The following is a 19,638-nucleotide window of genomic DNA, read 5'->3' on the forward strand; positions in this document are numbered from 1 at the left end:
CTGAACTCTTACAGCCTTTTGAATACGAAATTTAATTTATAATACCTGACAAATGACTCCTACATAATTATGATACATTACACGAAATATTGAGTAGAGTTCCAAATAATGATCTAACATAGTAATTAACATAAAAGACCTAACACAAATAATTTTAAGATAGAAATTTCAAACTGACATTGCTTAATAATGAACTTTTTTGATAGCTTTTTTGACATTTAACTTTTTGAACAGCTTTTTTGACATTTAACTTCTCATGGATAATAAATAAAATTACACACAAATAATTATAAAAAATAGGTAATAATGACAGAAAGTCCATATAATGATCTACTATAGTCATCAACTTAAAAAATTTTAACGCATTTTTAATATGTCATAAGAAAGACCACCCTTTTTTTTTGAAAAGCATTATTTTAATTAAACATTGGAACCACACAGTCCTGCGCACATGTATAACATTTTTGTTTATCATGAGCACGACACATAATAAGTAAATAAAATTTTCACAAAGTACGAAACACATTTCTTTTTTAACTGACTGTACTCTTAAGAAAAATGCAGTATGGAATGCTTAGAACACTCAGTGCCACAGTTCCTCATTTCCCCACGCATTGACCAAAATATACATGTACTTTAAAATCAGCTAAACAAATTCAAATGTTAGTATTCAAACAGGAATACTTCACAAATTAGATAAAATTGGGGTACACAATGAACTTGAGTGATAAATACAGAAAAGCATGTAAGGACCGAGAAAAAGATGTATTCGTGGAGAACTTTTTTAGATAAACTTGCTCCATTTTTGTACATGGGTTACATTTTGCATTTCAGATTAAGGAAACATTCAAGATAATTCCTGTATAACTAGAGATTTTATTCACACTTGTTAGTAATGTAATTTATTACAACAGTCGCAGACATATAAAACAAGTATGCCATTTCCAAGGAAAATAATTTTCCCAAGCCAGACTTTAACAGTGAAATATAAAAGGGAATAAGAAAATCCCATATTTCCAACAAAATTAGTATCTGAGTATGCAAAAACGTGAAGAAGAAACGAACATTTTTTCTGAAAATGTTTCGAATGGGATAAATCAGGACTAGTTTTATGAACAGAGCATGAAAAATAATGATGAATTTTTAATCTTATTTTTTCTGTAGTACATTTACTTATGCTAAAATCTTTCATTTGGTTGACTGTACTCTACATTTAGGCACAGGTTGATATATCAGAGTGATTTTATGTTTTAAAGCTTCAAATTCAGAAATACTACAACTCAAAAGCAAAAAGATTAAAACGACAAGAGAATATACTGTAAGTAAGCGAACGTGATAAATTACTTTTTTTCGCTGATTTCGATGAATTCATAGATCGGTAGCAAAGTTTTAATATCCTGCATATGAACTATTTTTTCAAATATATTATGATCACTGTTTTCCATGTACATAGACGTTAAGGAAACATTTCATGTTAATTTACCTTTATTCACGAAATTTATCTACGTATATACTTAATTTTTGCATTTTGTTTACAATTATAATACCGAAAGAACATAAGAAAGTATTTTTCTTGAAAATGTCCATATTTTTTTTCCCCAAACGTTATTTCTTTCATAGCTTTGAAGTAACCTATTACACATTTACCCTTATATTTAACTTATAAAACATATTCATGCTGTAATATTCTGATGTACATATTCTGATTCCTTTTCCCCATAATACACATAGTTATCTTGTATTGGCCTGACAGCCGTTAGTCTTTCCAATGTCTGAGGGAAGTCATGAAGCTAAAGAATTTAAGTAATATTTTACCAGTATGGAGAACTTCTTACGGCGTTTTTGATGAAAATTGAAATGAATGAAAATTGAAAAAACCGAATTTAGTAGTTCATTACTAACCTAGGAGCCTTTAACGACTTTTATTCGAAAAAACACACTCAGAAATTGTCATCAAGATTTTCCATACAGATATATTTTTTCTACTTTTCATTTCCAATGTAATTTGATTAATTGCCAGATAGTTAAAAGTTTGTTATTTTTTTCGCATATGAATGCATTTCGTATCTCACATACGCTCATTACATATGATTTAACAAAATTACAAACGAGTTAGAAGTAAAGTAAATCTTTCATGAAATATTGTACATTTCATTTCGGAAAGTTTACACGAGTATCTTCATTTTGAATCCTTTAATGTTTATTTTCCTGCATCCCAAGTAAATTTGGAGTAAAAAATTTTCAGTTTGGACGAAAGTTATTTACGGATGGCTGTGATGTGTTCGTGTTTTCATAAACTGTTTTTTTATGAAGTACCTTATCGATAACCTTTTGAACACTTTGAATATTACGGCCACTGCAAATCATTGAATTTTCAAATATTTTCTCATTTATCTTTTACAAGTCCTTGTAAAGATTTGGGAACAAATTTTTATTAAATAGTTATATTGTATAAATTAATAACTTTTTACACGTTTGGAAGATTTAACTTCAAAAACACTACCACACTGAATCAGAAATTAAGAAAAGAAATGGAATTTTTTATCTTAGTATATTACAGGAATAGATTAATTTTCTCTATCACTGATGTATTCGAATGTAGTAGATAATGGAGACTTTTAACACAGATCATACAGACTTTGAATATTTTCTCTAAGTCACCAAAAATTGCATTGTCATAGATTTTTCTCATAAAGTCTATTTCTTTCTTAAAAGAAGTTTATATCCTAATTTCATCAGAAACATATCTAAGAAAATATCTCACATTCATAAGTAAATCAGCGCTTGTTTCTTTACCAAATTTGTACTTTCTGACTTCATTCTACTGAAACGCAAACATTCATAACTTATTGCGAAGAAAAATGTTATACGTTTTGATTAATTTTCATACCATAGTATTATTTTTGGAAATTTTTTTTCCTAGTCCACTGCTAATATATTGCTAATTTTCGTACGTGACAAAAAAACTCAGTTTAGAAACTTTTTTACTTAAAACCTTGTATTGCATTGCTGAACCGGGGCCATGCTTTCATTTTTATTACATATCATGAGAATATTTTTAAGAAAAGCATATTTTTTCCTTCTGTTAGCACAATTTTAACCAACATTTTACTATTACAGAGACTTCTTTAGTAAAATCTCAAGTGTTAAATTGAACGTTTCATTACTAATTTTGAAGATTCTGGATATATCCTACTTAAAAGTTTATAACCGATTAGCAAAGTAATTTATATATGTACTTCGTTGTGCTCTTGATTAATTTTTAAATCGTTTTTCAACTATAACACTCGATTTCTAGTGAAGTATCGAAATGATTACTTACTTTCCGCTTTTTCTAAAGAATTTCGTAGACACGTATGTTCAGTACAGAAAATATTCCTCACTTACCAGTATCATTACCAAAATAGAAAACATGCAAAATTTTCCTAAAAATTTATATATTTGTTTTTTTACAAACATTTACACGAATACCCACATTTAATTATTTAATGTGTATTTTCCTATATCAGAACTAAAATTTCGAACGAAAATTTTTAACTAATGTTATGTTCCGTAAAATTTTTGTATTTGTGATTTCATCTTTTTTTCGCAAACGTTTTGAGAGTGTGCTCTCGGTAGTCTTTTAGACATTTTGAAACTGTTTTCTCTTTGCTATTGGAAATTATTTTATCTTTGCTGTTGATGTATGCCAATGAATATACTTTTTCTCTTGGTTTATCTTCAACTTATGAGTTATTTAAATACTTAAAAATATATTTGTAGATTGTTTGGGTTGACACTTGTGATGTGTCAACCCAAACAAAAGCAAAATGTAAACCAGGTGCAAAAATAGACCAAGTTTATCTTAAAAAATTCTCCACGTATACATCTTTTTCTCGGTCCTTACATGCTTTTCTGTATTTATCACTCAAGTTCATTGTGTACCTCTCTTTTATCTAATTTGTGAAGTATTCCTGTTTGAATACTAACATTTGAAATTGTTTAAATGATTTTAAAGTACATGTATATTTTGGTCAATGCGTGGGGAAATGAGGAACTGTGGCACTGAGTGTTCTAAGCATTCCATACTGCATTTTTCTTAAGAGTACAGTCAGTTAAAAAAGAAATGTGTTTCGTACTTTGTGAAAATTTTATTTACTTATTATGTGTCATGCTCATGATAAACAAAAATGTTATACATGTGCGCAGGACTGTGTGGTTCCAATGTTTAATTAAAATAATGCTTTTCAAAAAAAAGGGTGGTCTTTTTTATGACATATTAAAAATGCGTTAAAATTTTTTAAGTTGATGACTATAGTAGATCATTATATGGACTTTCTGTCATTATTACCTATTTTTTATAATTATTTGTGTGTAATTTTATTTATTATCCATGAGAAGTTAAATGTCAAAAAAGCTGTAAAAGTTCATTATTAAGCAATGTCAGTTTGAAATTTTTATCTTAAAATTATTTGTGTTAGGTCTTTTATGTTAATTACTATGTTAGATCATTATTTGGAACTCTACTCAATATTTCGTGTAATGTATCATAATTATGTAGGAGTCATTTGTCAGGTATGATAAATTAAATTTCGTTCTCAAAAGGCTGTAAGAGTTCAGTGCTAAATAAATTATTGACAATGTGAAATATGGGTCTTTTTCAGTTAAGTTACAATGAATACGTTAAAAATATTCCAAGTTAACAAATTTTTATATTTCAAATTGGGAAAAAGGCGATAAAGTTTCATTTCCATGGCTGAATATTAATTCCATGTGTATTATAGACTAAATTCTCCTTCACAAAATGTGACTATAATTCAAATTTAAAATAATACGTTACAATGTGGATATTCTTCTCTGTAGTTAAAATATAATTCAATCTTCTTTCCCTTGTTAAGAGAGTTAGACTGTGATAAGTTTAAATAGAGTAGTGTTTTTAAAGTTCTGCGGTACATGGTGGAATCATATTAAGAATCCGAGTGACGTTTTCACATGAAGGAAAAATCAAGGTTCAGTGTATATTTGGTGATTTAAGTAGGATATGTGCAAGAAAATACAAGATATTTTTGTAAAATATTTCAAAGAATTAGGAAAATTTGTGTTAGTAGTATAAATGAATCTTACTGAATAAAAGGGAGTGTTCTGAATATATATGTATAAATGTCTGTAGCGTAAAATAAGAAGAAATGAAGTACTATTGGTATCTAAACTTAACTGGGTAGAAATGCTCCATGCATTGGTTTGAGTGGGCTTCATATCATGAAAATTTATTGCTCCTTATAAGATTTGTTTAAAGTCAGTCTTACAATAAAGAAATATGTGTAAGTCTGTATTTATTATGGGAAAAATTAATCAGAAATACACCATGAATATGTTTTATAAGTTAAATACAAGGGTAAATGTGTAAATGGAAAGTGTAAAAATTAGATTTGTCAGACTTAGTTTGGTGATTCCTTTGAATAAAAGTAAGACGTGTAAAAGAGAATCAGCGAAGTGTGGTATAGTTGACCAAAAATTAATACAGTCGTTTATAGTTAGTACAATACATTAGAAGAAAAGGTTCTGAGTATCTCCAACTTAGTAGTAAAAAAGTAAGAAATGTAGTATTCCAGTTAAACTATGAATGAAAATTGTGTATATTGGTTTAAAGTTACAGAGAATATCATCTAGTGAAGTTATTTGCATGTAAGTTCCAGCTTAAAATTTCAAAGACAGAGAAATGTATGTCAGTTTACTTTTGGAGAAATGGAAATGTAACATCATATTGTATTTAAAACAAGGGAAAAAAGTTAACGGTAAAATAAAAATGTAACAAAAATTTTTTAAAGGAAATGGAAAAAAAATGAAATTTACTTTTGGAAGTAAAATGCATAAGGAAAAAACAAAAAACTGCATTTGTGTAAACAAAAAACTCAAAAAAAATTAAAGCTGTGAAACTAAATATTACTTTTGTAAAAAAATAAAGATAAAAAATGTAGCAACACCTTTTTTCAAAATAAAAAACGGAAAGGAAAAATTAAATTTATAAAAATAAATATTACTTTTGTAAAACAAAAAAAAAAAAAAAAAAAAAAAAAAAAGTTTAAACAAAAAAATTAAAATAAAGTAAAGTAAAAATACGAAAAGGAATAAATTTTGGAAAAAAAACTTTTGCAAAATAAAAAAGTGAAAAGGAAATATTGAATTCTTAAAAATAAATATTACTTTTGTAAAACCAAAAAGAAAGTTAAATATAAAAAAAAAGTAAAAATACGAAAAGGAATAAATTTGGGAAAAAAAAAAACTTTTGCAAAGTAAAAAAAGGAGAAAGAAAGTGTAAATTCACTTTTATAGAAATAAAAGTCAATTTGTGAAAGTTAAAAATAAAATTTATGCTTGGGAAAGGAAAAACATATTAAATCAAAAATTAATAAATTAACTAATAACTTAAAAAATAGTAAAATGAGATGAAAAATGAAAACAATTAAAAATACCTTAATAATAAAAAAATTAAACTGTGGGAAAATCTTACATTTAAAACAGCAATGAGTAAAGTAATGATTAAGAAGCCAAAAGAAATCCTAGCCGTCGTGTAAAAAACAAATATGTGTGACGCGGTTTTCATGTTAAAGCGCATTGCGCAGACTTTCAGCCTTATGACATCAATGGTGCAAAAAAGTCAAAGGGACAAAGAGGATTTCAAATAACAAGTCTGATAAGACGACCGGGTAGCCGTGTGGTAACGTTCAGGTCTTTCATCTCAGAGATGGCGGGTTCGAATCCCGATCGTGGCGATATTTTTAAAATTCAGGGAAAATAATATTAAATTACATAAAAATTAATTAAATGTAATAATTAAAATAATGACGTATTAAATAATTAAAAATAATAAATTAAAATGGTGTCATTCCAAACACATGGCTCAAGATGCCGTTGCCATAAACATAAGCAAGTATTGTCGTTGGTACAAAAAAATAAAAACTTTCAAACATATTGTGGTTGCCACAGAATAACAACGGAACTATGATGACGTCATTCCAATGCGTCCCTTTCGGAGAAATCCAAGATGGCGCTGATTTCGTCACTTTCGGTTGTCACGTGATCCAAGATGGCGGACACCACGCCCCCTATAGCCTCGGTCGTCGGCTGAGTACCTGCGCTTACTACTGTCGTCCCTACTCTTTCTTGCCGATATGTTCGTGACGCGCGCCCCGCCTACTGGGTTAGTCTATCTCTTATAAGTTCCATGCCGGCTTCCCGCTTTCGTCACAATCTGCCTAAATTTATGGATAATACCTGTTTCGAAAGATTGGGTGAATAGCCAATCAGGCACCGATACTTTCGTTCGGGTAGCTAATTGTTTTTTTTTTTTTTTATCGTTTGCAACGCAAATCCGCCAACAGATTGGTTAAGAGCCGTGCAATTTTAATTCCATATTCATGAGGAATCGCAATTCACACATAGAATGGCAATCATTAGAAATGATAAGAAATGTCAAATGAGCAAAATTAAGGACCGTTTATTCATTTTGGCCAAAATTAAGGACTTTTAAGAACCAAAAATCATTTTTTAAAAAAATTAAGGACTCTTAAGGACCGTACGAATCCTGAATATAGTAGTTCTATTTTGAATTGAGAAATAATTCGCTTTTTGTCAATTAAGGAAACTTGTAGTATTATCAAACAGAATGTCAGTGAAAGACATTGCGTTTGCATAGTGAATTATGAAGGTACTGAAAGGTAGTAAAGAAGGTGAATTAAAAAATTAATTTGAACAAATAAGGTAAGGCTATCATTTAAAGAAAAAACTGTTCAAAAAAGGTATGTTAGAATTAAAAGTAAGATGTTAAAATTTAAAAAGATGTAACAGAGTAAAACCAAAGAATACTGGTAATTCCCATCTGGAAAACAGTAATTTGAGTACGATATTGAAAAAGTTGGTTTTAAGAATTTCTTTATGCATGTGATGCAAAACAATTGCTAGTTTATCATGAGTGCTGACATAGATGCAATTAGTGTAGGAAAAATAGTAAAATTAGTATAGTCAGTGTCTCTAAAACATGAAAAAATAATAGTGTGAGCAGTGTAAATTCATTTGAAGTACTGAAATATGACATAGAATCAGAAGATGTACGAAATATTTTGGTATGTGTGGATGAAACACTGAACGTGGTTGTAAAATTAGAAATGAAAATTATCAACTCACTTAAAGGTAATCGGGATTTAAAACTAAACATGATGTTAGAAGACCATAAAACTATATGAGAAAGAAATACATTTAGATATAAATGGTATTAAACTGTAAAGTTGTGAATGGAAATTTCTGAGTAAAACCTGTAGATGATCTATTATGATCGGAGAATAAAACAAGTATGTAAAAAATTGTAAGGAAATATTTGAATATGGAGTAAATGAAAACAATTCATATCGTTAAAATGAATAAAAAGGGATAAAATGTTGGAATTACGAGTGATGACACAGAAATAAAAACATTATAATAAATAAGTTAAACTAGAATTAAGAAATATAAACACAGAAGGGAAATCATGAACGTAAGAAAAGCAATTAACAGTTATAGACTTAAGTTTTTAAAAAAATATTCGGTAATGTAAGGAAGATATTGTTGAACATGTGAAAGAAATTAGAAATTCTGTAGAAAATTTAGTAAAAGAACTAAGATCACGAAAAATAAACGTTTCTTTTTAAATAGAATTTCAAAGCACTAAGTTAAAGTGTGTATAGAATACTAGAATGGTTTAAAAAAAGTAAATGAGGTTAAAATTCAGAATATATTGAACATTATAACGTTAAAAAAAGTGTGAAATTGCATCTAAAATTAAGTAATGTAACAAATAAACAAGATGTGCGGGAACGTTTGTGAAATATAATATATAAGTTAAAAATCAGGGTATGCTGAAATTTATGAAAGGCATGAAAATAAAATAGTATGTGGAAATTAAATAAAATATACGAATAAATTAGAAACGTTAAGTATTTAAAAAATGTGACAGTAAATGAATATGTTATTATGAACAGAAAACCTGAGAAATAAGTTAAAGTTTCATGGAAAACTAGAAAGGATAAAATTATCAGAATAAATTGATGATTCAAATTCCATTTTCTTATATAGGCTTTTTTACCTGACTCAACCAGCAGTCTACCAACAACTCAACTCAACTCGTGACCACTCCTCCTAGTGTGATGACGTTGCCTTTGGCCCCGTCCTCTGTGTGACGTCATTGGCTACGTCCACACCGCACACTGCGTGCGGGTGAACCCCCGTTTTCTATCTACTGACGAACAAATTGGGTTTTGATTCTTCATCAAGTGTTGTCGTCAATCGCTCCAAATCCGCGAACTCGTAGAACTCAACAACTGCTGTCAGAAATGGGATTTCGAGTGAATGCCAGTGACTCACCTGCAGGAGAACGCCATGGCGAGGAAATGAAGGCTTTGTTAGCAGTTTGACAGGAATAGTTGAATGCTGAAATGAAAGCCGGATATGAAGGCTGAGGTCGGACAAGAAACATTAGGGAGCGAAATAAAATTGTCTCAAGAAGAAATAAAAGCCGGACAAGAAAATCTGCAAGAGCATCTCCAACGGATAATAGAAGTTTAGAAAGATTAAAAAGAAGATTAGAAGCGACTTCTTGGAGTTTAGAGAGAAAATTGGAGCCACAATAAAAGATGTGGAAATGACAGAAGTGGCATCTGAAGAATCAAAGGATGAAGGAAGTATCTGAGAAAGATCAAGAAAGGAAGGATGGAGCATCTAACGAGATTAAAGAAAAAGAACGAAAAGGTGGAGGAAAAGCTTTTGATTCTCAAGTGCCTGAAGTTGAAATGGAAGAAAGTGATTATACTGTTTGTAAAAGATGTAGAAATAAAAGAAGCGGCTAGTAAAGCATTTGAAAAAAGGTGAAGAAATAATTCATGGAAATAAAGTTCCTGACTCTAAAGTGCCTGAAGTAGAGATGGAAGAAAGTGAAAATGTGACTGTTAAAGTTGGTAGAAACTGATAGTGGAGTTAAGAAGTCGCAGTCAACAAGTATCGAACCATCTGAAAATTCATGTGATGCAGAGATGGGAGAAGCTATGTACAGCTTAAGCAGAGTGTTTCAGAATTGCAAGAAAATACACTCAATTTACAAGCTGGGTGTGTCTCAGTGCACGTTGCTTAGACATAGACTTGATTCTAAGCCAGGATACTTGTGTTTGTAAAGAATCGGATTCTATTCATAATTCTAATTCAAAATTTGGAACTGGGTCCCAGGAAATAGAGGAAAATGAGTATATACCAGCTGCTAAAAATACCGAGGGGATCTATATACATGATGCGGATAAACTACAGACTGGTTAGCAAATTATTACAGTTAATTCTGTGGATGCAAACTCTGAAAGGACTGAATCTTCAGACTGTATACTATGCAAAACAGAAATACGTCTGAGAATTGCAGTGAAAAATTAACTTAGATATAACTTAATGAATGACTGAAATTCGTTCTGAATTTTATATAATTTAAAATTATTATGTGGTAAATTTGTGTACATATTTTGTAAATAGTGTAAATATTTGTTTCTGTTATCATTATTTATGTTATTTGTTTGTTTTATTACCTTTTGTTTGTTCTGAAATTGGCTTATCACCAAGGATTGTACTCCCCGGGACGCGCAATCCTTGGGACGGGGCAGTGTTGCGAAATGCCCAGCCGCGGTAAGATAACTTTTCGGCAAAGCGGGTGCCAGAAAATGGGAGGAAAGGCAGGGTTGCCAAGAAATCGCCCATTTGGAGACAAAATTGGCGATATGCCACAGACGGAATAAGAACATTCTAGAAAGAACTCTTACTGGTTTACTCCAGAATGTTCTCGAAGGCAGGTAAAAAGCTATATAAATCCTGCTTGTACGCGGAGTAGCGGTTTATCGCGAAGAGTATATTGAGTATGTCAAGTTCAGTAGTAGTGTTTTGAGTTCACAGATGCTTGAGAGTGATCGAACTTAGTCGGGAGCTGGGCTTTAATGCTTTGCCATGAAGCTGTCTTCACCGTTATAGCTTGATATCCAGAAGATCGTGTTGCTGATTGTTTCAGCGTGTTTATCGTAGCTTTTAGACGGCCGTAAACGTGTCTTTGGAAATCTCCTGTGTAATACTGACGAATAAATTGTGTTTTGAATCTTCATCAAGTGTTGTCTTTAATCACTCCAAATCCGCGAACCAGTTGAACACAACAATATAATGCGAATTCAAATAACGTTTATAACTTTAACGAGAACAGCTTAAATGAGTTAAATTATATAAAATTACACACTTTTCACTTGAGAACTTAATTACAGCATCGTATGGAGAACTTTGTTTTGTACTATGATATCCTTAGAAATTAGATTTTTATGCTTCACTACCAAATTTTGAATTTTTTGATAATTCCTAATATTTACTGAATTTTGACAACATCGTTTAGGTGCCATTTGATACAATTGAAAATGCACAAATCATATTTTTACTGTCAAGTAACAGAAATATATTATTGATGAAAACATAATCATTTATTACAATATTCCACAAATATTTTGCATAAGATCGTGCATTATAGTGGGTCATAAGTAAATGATTTCAAAATAAAGCTCAAAATCCCATTAGTTAATTTTAATTATGACTAATTTCAAACAAGCAAATGTTTGTTGCAATGATTGTTTGAAATCACCCCTAAATGAATTACATCCTGTTAGGAAATGCTACTTTTCTATACTAATTAAAGTATGCTTAGAGATAATGAACGAAAGTGATCATCAACTGCCAATTGTCAAGAATTTCAGTTTGTAGGTCAATTCAAAATAATTTAAAACTGCAGGAGATATTACTAAATAGCAAGGGTGAAAACTCAGCAATACTCTAATTGATTAACTGTGTAATATTTTGTACAGCAACATACAGCTTCTGATTCTTTATTACAACCCTGCCTCATGCAACATTTCCGTAACATATAGATTAAATTAAGCCAAATCTCAAAAAGCAAAGAGCAAAAAGGTATTCCTTGAGGAGAGAGATTTTTGTTGCTTCAATCCTTCAGAATTGGTAAGAGTTTTCTTATAAACTAGTGACAATTTAGGTTTCCATATTTCCCTGATTTTAGTTTTTACTGTGACGTGTGTCTCCTTTATGGGTTGTAGATACTACACATGTTAAAGCAACACAATTTCACTTTACTCATTGCAGAGTTGGTAATACAGTGGAACCTCCCTTAACAAGCATAATTTTTTCCCAAATCTTATTTGCAATCCTAAACACTCGTTAACCAAAGCAATTTTTTCCATAGTAATCAATGTAAAATAGAATAATACATTCCATTCCGAAGAAATTCTTGAACAAATTTATAATAATGTAATTTATTATTAGTTCAAAGGGCAATTTGCCCTGAAGGATTATTAATTTCGTTTTGGCATTTTTCGTTGAAAACTTTAAAAGGCTGCATCACTTTTCAAATCATTGCCACCATATATTATCGCTCTGTCTTATAATTAAAGAAATTAAATAATGAAGAATCTACATAAATGTATGTTTCTCACATTGTGATAAAACAACGGTACCTAGAGCCATCAAAATTTGAATAACGTAATCTTCCGTAGAATATGGGCATGTGGAAGCCCTAATTTGAATTTGAAAATTGTTTTATTATCGATTTCAGATTTTGTAACACTTCGATGAAGTTTTTATTAAAATACTATACGATTTCAAAGCGAGCAACGGCAACACTGTACGGAAAAAAAAAAAAGAAAACATTTTTATCTCTAGCGCGCCAGAAATGTGTCGGAAATTCTAAAGATATGCTCATTTTAAAATTAATTTGCGATATTGCTGTTGAACTGAATTTTATAGATTGAGTACGTAGAAAATAATATTTAATAAATAAAGGTAACACACAAAACGATAAAAAAAACGCTCCTTTGGACGTAATTTAAAATCTGAAACCTTTCCGATTTTTTTTTTTTTTTAAATATATAATACATCTATTTTTACAAGAAAGTTTTCTGAAGATACTTGTTATTGCCTATGCTTCAAAATATGGAGAAAATAAGGTATAGCATTATCGTTCAATAATATTTTAGCTCTTATATCTACAGCCTTATTAACGTGGTGCTTTTCAACGTAACATTCAACAGTTTCCAATACTTTTAGCATCTCCCTTGCTTCACTGGAAGGTTGTTGCTTTGCTGAGGCTGTTACCTCCTCCTCCCTTGATGAAATTTCCTCCACAATTTCTTGCTGTGACACAGAATGTAGCTCCATAAACTCTTCGGTTAGCTCCAGAATATGCTCATCCACTAATTCCTCGTTATCGTTGCTATCCACCTCTGTGCCCATAATATTGGCCAAACACACAATCTCGTCGATTACAGGCTTTACTAGCACTTGCTCAAACCCATTTAAGTAGCATTCGAAAGCGCTGTATTGCCAAAGCTTCTTCCTTGGACTAATATGGGTTCTCTTTGTGAGATCCTACGATGTTTTGCCGATCATCTTGACATAGACGATGATGTGAAAAAATGTCTTTCCAAAACTCTCTAAAGCCCCGTTCACATGCAACGCTCCTTCGCACAGCTGCCGTTAGCAAGGGGAGAAAAAGGAGACATGAAAGAGTTTCGTCTTTAGGACCCGTTTAGAAGACCACCGTCTTCCTTTCCCTTTACACCTAAGCCTCTGTGAATAATCACGTCTCCGAATTGGCAGATTTCTAATACTGTTTACACACTTTTAAAGTTGTTTACTGTTGTTAATTTTGTAATCTGTACTTTCGCAACTGGTACCTGAGCTTTCGAAATGGTTCCTGAAAAATATATGCTTTTTAATTATTATTATTATTATTATTGGTACTTTTCCGTTTTGCCGGCGCAAGCGATAAAGTAGCCAATAATGGTACAACCGATGCCAAACGGAATATTCTCGCTGGTAACCTTTTACACCTCATTTTCAAAACAAGTCGCAGCTTTTTCTTATCAGATTGATTGTTTCTTTCAATACTGACATATAATTACATAGAATTTTTACAAGATAATTAAATTTTATGCCCCAAGACCATTCGCGTTAATTAAAGTCAATTAGACTGCAGTCACATCACTTACCCGAAGGCAAAAATATAGAAAAGGTAAAGTCAAGGGTTAAATTCATCAATTCTAATGAGAATGCATTAGCGAAGCACTGCAGTTTTACATAATTTCTGAGTAAGTTATTCGTACGAATTGAAATATTTCTTGCATTTAAACTTGTGTTCCAAATTAAGATTTAACTTGAAATTAATGTAGAATGTAGATAATTACTGAGAGCATTAGATTTTTGTACAGTAGTTTACGTGAGATGAGATCGCTTGGGGCCACGTAATATGAACCGGCGAATCAGGATGTTGAACCATGAAAACATAGTAAATTCTTAAATTAATGTCTTTTTATAAATTTATTGTCTTTATTTATTGGATTTTTATAAAATTTTAAGCGATATTAAAATGTTTATGCCTTCAAAAAAAGAATTCTTAGAACTAACATTTTTTTAATATTTTTTATGTGTATACTGTATGTTGTCCCCAATAAAGTCTGCTTGGCGAGATTCGCGCCGGCGAAACGGAAAAGTACCTATTATTTTATAAGCTGTTATTTAGTTCACTCTTGGTGCTTGTCGCTATGGTTAAAAGACGGTCATGGATTTTTAAACTGCTTACCGATAAGATATAGAACTCAAACTTTGTACATACACTGCTTGTGGATGTGGTGTAACGCTTTTCATTTTTTAGAGGATTAGATTTTTTTCAAATTTAAAGTTGAAACGACTTTTTGAAAATATTAACAAATAAACTGAGAATCTCAGAATATTATAGTTTGCATCATAACACACTGTTGAGGAAAAAAAATTAAATGAAATTTTTAGCGTAATTTTTTTAAAAATATTTTGGGAGAATTTTTGAAAATCGTTCATATTTTTAGACTTTTTGACGCCCATTAATTTTAAAATTTCATATCTAAAAATATATCATTTACAAACTTCCAACATTTTCACAGCTTATAAAACAAACTTTTCGCATTTAAAAAAATGATAAAGGAAATTAATTGGATGATTTTTTTACTTTTTTGAAAGATATGCAATGAAGCAGAATGGGAAATATTGGTTCTTCTTGAGCAGTGGTTCTTAACCGGGGGTGCGGTAATGTATTTTTGGGGGTGCGGGAGAAGCCCCTACCTAACCATAAAAATTGTTAAATATCATTTATTAAATTTCTTATAATAAAATATTTGAAATCTGCAATAGTGTCCCTAATATTGAAGCTCATAAAAATTGGTAGCACCTAGCTCACTTATTGGCAGAAGACACAGGAAAGAGGTATACACTACGCTACGAAAAAGCATGAAACGCTACAAAGGAAAGCGGACTTTGTGGGAAAAAACTTTGTGGGAATACAAGCGGAGAACGTTATCCCAGCTTGCGCATGTGCTACTCCAATGGAATCTACGGATTCATAGATTTGTATCTGCATCTACTACGCCTGTGTTAGGTTGAGTCAAATTGAGTCAACTATTGTGTTTGCGACATGTGTATTGTGTATTCTGACTTGTCCAGAAACCTCTTGAGACTAATACATTCTTAATTGCCCGTTCAAGCCGAATAGGATTCAGTGATATTACAAACGTAAGAACATTATATATATTATGTTACATTATTTCTAAATAATTAAATCGATTATCGTGAACCCCACTATGTCAAAAAAGTGACAATGAAACGATAAGTATGCCGGTTATGGATGCACAACCGAAAAAGATGGCACGCAACGACCGCAATGCATCTTGTGTTCCAAAATATTTTCAAACAGCAATCTCAAACCATCAAAGTTATTAGAGCATTTCAACAATCTCCATGGTGGCGAAAAAGCGCATAGCATGAACAGCTTGAAGCCAAAGAAGGCTCGGTTTGATACCAGTGGAATTATCCTAAAATTGTGCGGACCAGCAATTCAAAAACCTTTATTAGAAGAGTCATATTAAGCGGCATATTTATGTGCAAAAAAAAAAAAAAAAAAAAAAAAAAAACCACACGATCGCTGAAGAGATGATTAAATCTTCTGCTTTAATTATTGCTAAAACAGTTTTAGATTCGGAAGCACATAAAAAAATCCAACAGATTCCATTATCGAATGATATACGATCGCGAATACAAAATCTCAGTGAAGATATTTTGATGCAAGTAATTGAAGACATAAAAATCAGTCCACTAAAAATAAGCATGCAACTAGATGAATCAACTGATGTTGATAATTGTTGCCAACTTTTGGTATTTGTCAGGTATGTGAAGGAAAAAGAGGTGATAGAAGAATTTCTATTTTGTGAGCCACTGGAGGTGAATACGAGAGGAATTGATGTTTTCAATCGCATCAAAGATATTTTTACTAAATATCAATTACCAATGAATGTGATTGGCTCAATATGAACTGATGGAGCCCCAGCAATGTTAGGCAAAAATTCAGGATTTTTTTTCATACATGAAAAGAGAATTACAAGAAGTTATAATAACGCATTGCATGTTGCATCGTCATGCACTTGCGTCGAAAGTATTGACAGAAAGTTTAAAACAACATCTAACTACAGCAGTAAATGTTGTAAAATACATCCGAGGGCGAGAGCTTAATCATCGCATTTTTCGTGCATTTTGCGAAGAAATCGGTGCTGATCATACTGTGCTCCTATATCACACCGAAATACGATGGTTATCTAAGGGTCGCATGCTTAACACAGTTTTTGAATTCCGTGAGAAAATTATTCAATTACTGACTAGTCAAAACTGTTATTTAGCAAAATATTTTAAGAGTAATGATGCAATGCTTAGGCTGGCCTACTTAGCAGACATATTTAGCCATTTAAATGAATTGAATCTATCAATGCAAGGATTTGGTATAATATCTAATGAAAAACTATCTTCAATTATCGTAAAATTAGAAATTTGGATACGTCGAGTAGAAAAGGGGAATTTTGCAAACTTTCCCTTGCTTGATTCTGTTATTGCGAAAAATTAAAAGAATACTACACTGACTACCAATAAGTATTTGGACACCTAAAAAATGCAAATGACGATATCTGCGGTCCTAAGGTACGTCACGGACTCCGCCGGTATATATCATGTAGGAAACAGCATCGGCTTTAGTAGCATGCAATATGCTTCCCAGTTCGGAGCTCTCTGATTTCGAGAAAGGTATAATTATCGGGTATCACAAATGTGGCCAATCCTTAAGGGACATATCTAGCAATCTGAAGTACCCAAAATCGACAGTGGCCTATGTGATTAAGAAGTGGAAGGTGAGCGGTGATTCTCAGAATGTTCCCCGAGTCGGCAGACCAACGAAACTGGGAGATAGAGATCGACGAGTGCTGTCCAGAGAAATTCGGAAAACCCCACCCAACCGATGGCCCTCATCCGCGAGGAGTTTCAACAGGCATCCGGGAGTATTGTTTCAATGAATACCATCCGTAAGGCAGCACATCTGCTTGGTTTTCATGGTCGTGCCGCTGCCCATAAGCCTTTGATCACAAAGTCCAACCGCGCTGCTCGGTTAATGTGGTGCAAAGCACATCAAAATTAGACCGTAGATCAGTGGAAACGAGATCTTTGGAGTGACGAATCAAGGTTCAGCCTTTACCGTTCGGATGGCAGGGTCTGGGTCTGGCGTCTACCTGGAGAACGTCTCCTGCCAGAATGCATTGTGCCAACAGTCAAGTTCGGCGGAGGAGGAATTATGGTCTGGGGGTGTTTCTCCTGGTATGAGCTGGGACCCTTGGTCCCCATTCATGGTAAGCTCAACTCCGATGCCTACTGCAGTATTTTGGATGACAATGTACTTCCTACGTTGTGGCAGTTTTACGGGTTGGAACACTGTTACTTTCAGGACGACAATGCCAGTTATCATGTTTCGACGTTAACCAAGGCTTGGTATGGTGCCAATGGAGTTCATCGAATGGACTGCCCTGCCCAGAGTCCAGACCTGAACCCTATCGAGAACCTCAGGGACGAGTTACATTGCCGAATTCAGGGGTGCACTTCCCGTGCAAAATCGGTGAAGGAACTTCTATGTCTTCTCCAAGCCGAGTGGAAGAAAATACAACTAGTTGTCATACAAAGACTTGTGGAAAGTATGCCCCGGAGGGTCCACGCTATAATTACCTCTCGTGGAGACTCTACCAACTATTGATTTTGAATAGAGTTAGTTTTTCTTTTCTATCACAGGTGTCCAAATACTTATTGGTAGGCAGTGTATTATACCCGACATTGTAATACATTTGAGACGATTGAACGAGTCATTGAATGGAAATTTTTCTACCAGAAATATCACCAAAACTCAGATATGAATACTGGATCCATTTCTATTTGACTTAAATTTGATGGATGATAGTTATCTGAAAAATGATCAACTTATTGAATTATTGAATGCGAGCAAGTGGACTTGTTCAAATGGAATTCGAACAATTAGAATTGCAACAATTCTGTTGTTCACAGTTACAACGTTATCCAGAGTTGCGAAAGGAGCACTGCAGTTACTCTTACCCTTTGCTACCACCTACTTGTGCGAAATGGGATTTTCATCGCTTTTGCATATAAAAACTAAAGCGAGAAATCGCTTAAACGCAAGTGATGACTTACGCGTATGTCTTTCAAAAAAGAAACCTCGCTTCGCCAGTATAATAATGAACAAACAACAACAGACTAGTCATTAATTAAAATAATATTGTTTTGTATTTATATCAAATGTACAATGTTTTTCAATAAACAATAAGCAAAAAAATTTATTTTTCTAGACTAAAAAAATTAAAACACATTTTTCAATGGGGTGCGGAGATGTATTTTCAGATTCAATGGGGTGCGACTCGCTAGAAAGGTTAAGAAACACTGTTCTTGAGCATCAATTCGAAACATCGGTCTCAAAGTAATAATCTCATTATGCCACACTAGTTTTATGACTATTTATGCTATATAAGTTGTTATTGTTACCAGTTGTTAGTTCAGCGTGAGATTGGAGATATTTGTGAGTTAACTTTCTCTTAAGATGCGTTTTGCATTCCACTGTGTTTAATGTTATTAGATTGAAGCATAACTACTGATTATACTTAGTGATATTCTAAACACTTGTACGAGTATTTCTGTGGAAAATTCCAGAACTTTGAAGTGTTTGAAAAAATTTTTATTAAAAAAAATACTAGCAAAAACTTTTTTTCCAATTAAAATTATTTTGTCTCACAAAACCATTTAATAATATTCATAAAAAGTAGATGAAAATGCTTAAATTAAAAAAAAATCATTCAAAAGGTTCCAAGTCCCATGTCGCGTTGAAGCCGATATGCACTTGTCTTAACTTTAATTTTAATTTGAACGATATTTCTGAAATACCTAGCATCAGATAACCTTGTCTGTATTTGTCTATAATTTCCGTATCTTGTACAGTTCTATCTAATTTTCGGGGGGATGCTATCACATCTCCAGACATCTATCAGCGCGATTGTTTCGCTGACAGTCCAGCGAGCAGTAACTAAAATTAAGTGAACCGGGCAGTATAGTACGGAAAATCTCCCCATTTGCCCTGCTCCCGAGAGGTAAGGAACATTCAACCAAGTTCTACCTCCAACTCGGTGAGGCAGTTAATGCTTGTCCCATGTGAAC

General features: G+C 32.3%; 1 long non-coding RNA gene across 1 annotated transcript in view; it reads left to right on the plus strand.

Annotated features, from left to right (window-relative positions):
- Positions 1 to 11,137, plus strand: part of LOC146997226 (uncharacterized) — a 37,670-nt gene extending 26,533 nt beyond the window's left edge. The window contains exon 2 of the long non-coding RNA XR_015041219.1: positions 9,088 to 11,137. This is a non-coding gene — a long non-coding RNA (uncharacterized LOC146997226). The remainder of the gene's footprint in view (positions 1 to 9,087) is intronic.
- The last annotated feature ends 8,501 nt before the right edge of the window (positions 11,138 to 19,638 follow it).

This window comes from Stegodyphus dumicola, chromosome 5 (assembly GCF_044657685.1).
Source record: "Stegodyphus dumicola isolate Sdum_Otavi_A_Nest chromosome 5, ASM4465768v1".
NCBI lineage: Eukaryota > Metazoa > Arthropoda > Arachnida > Araneae > Eresidae > Stegodyphus > Stegodyphus dumicola.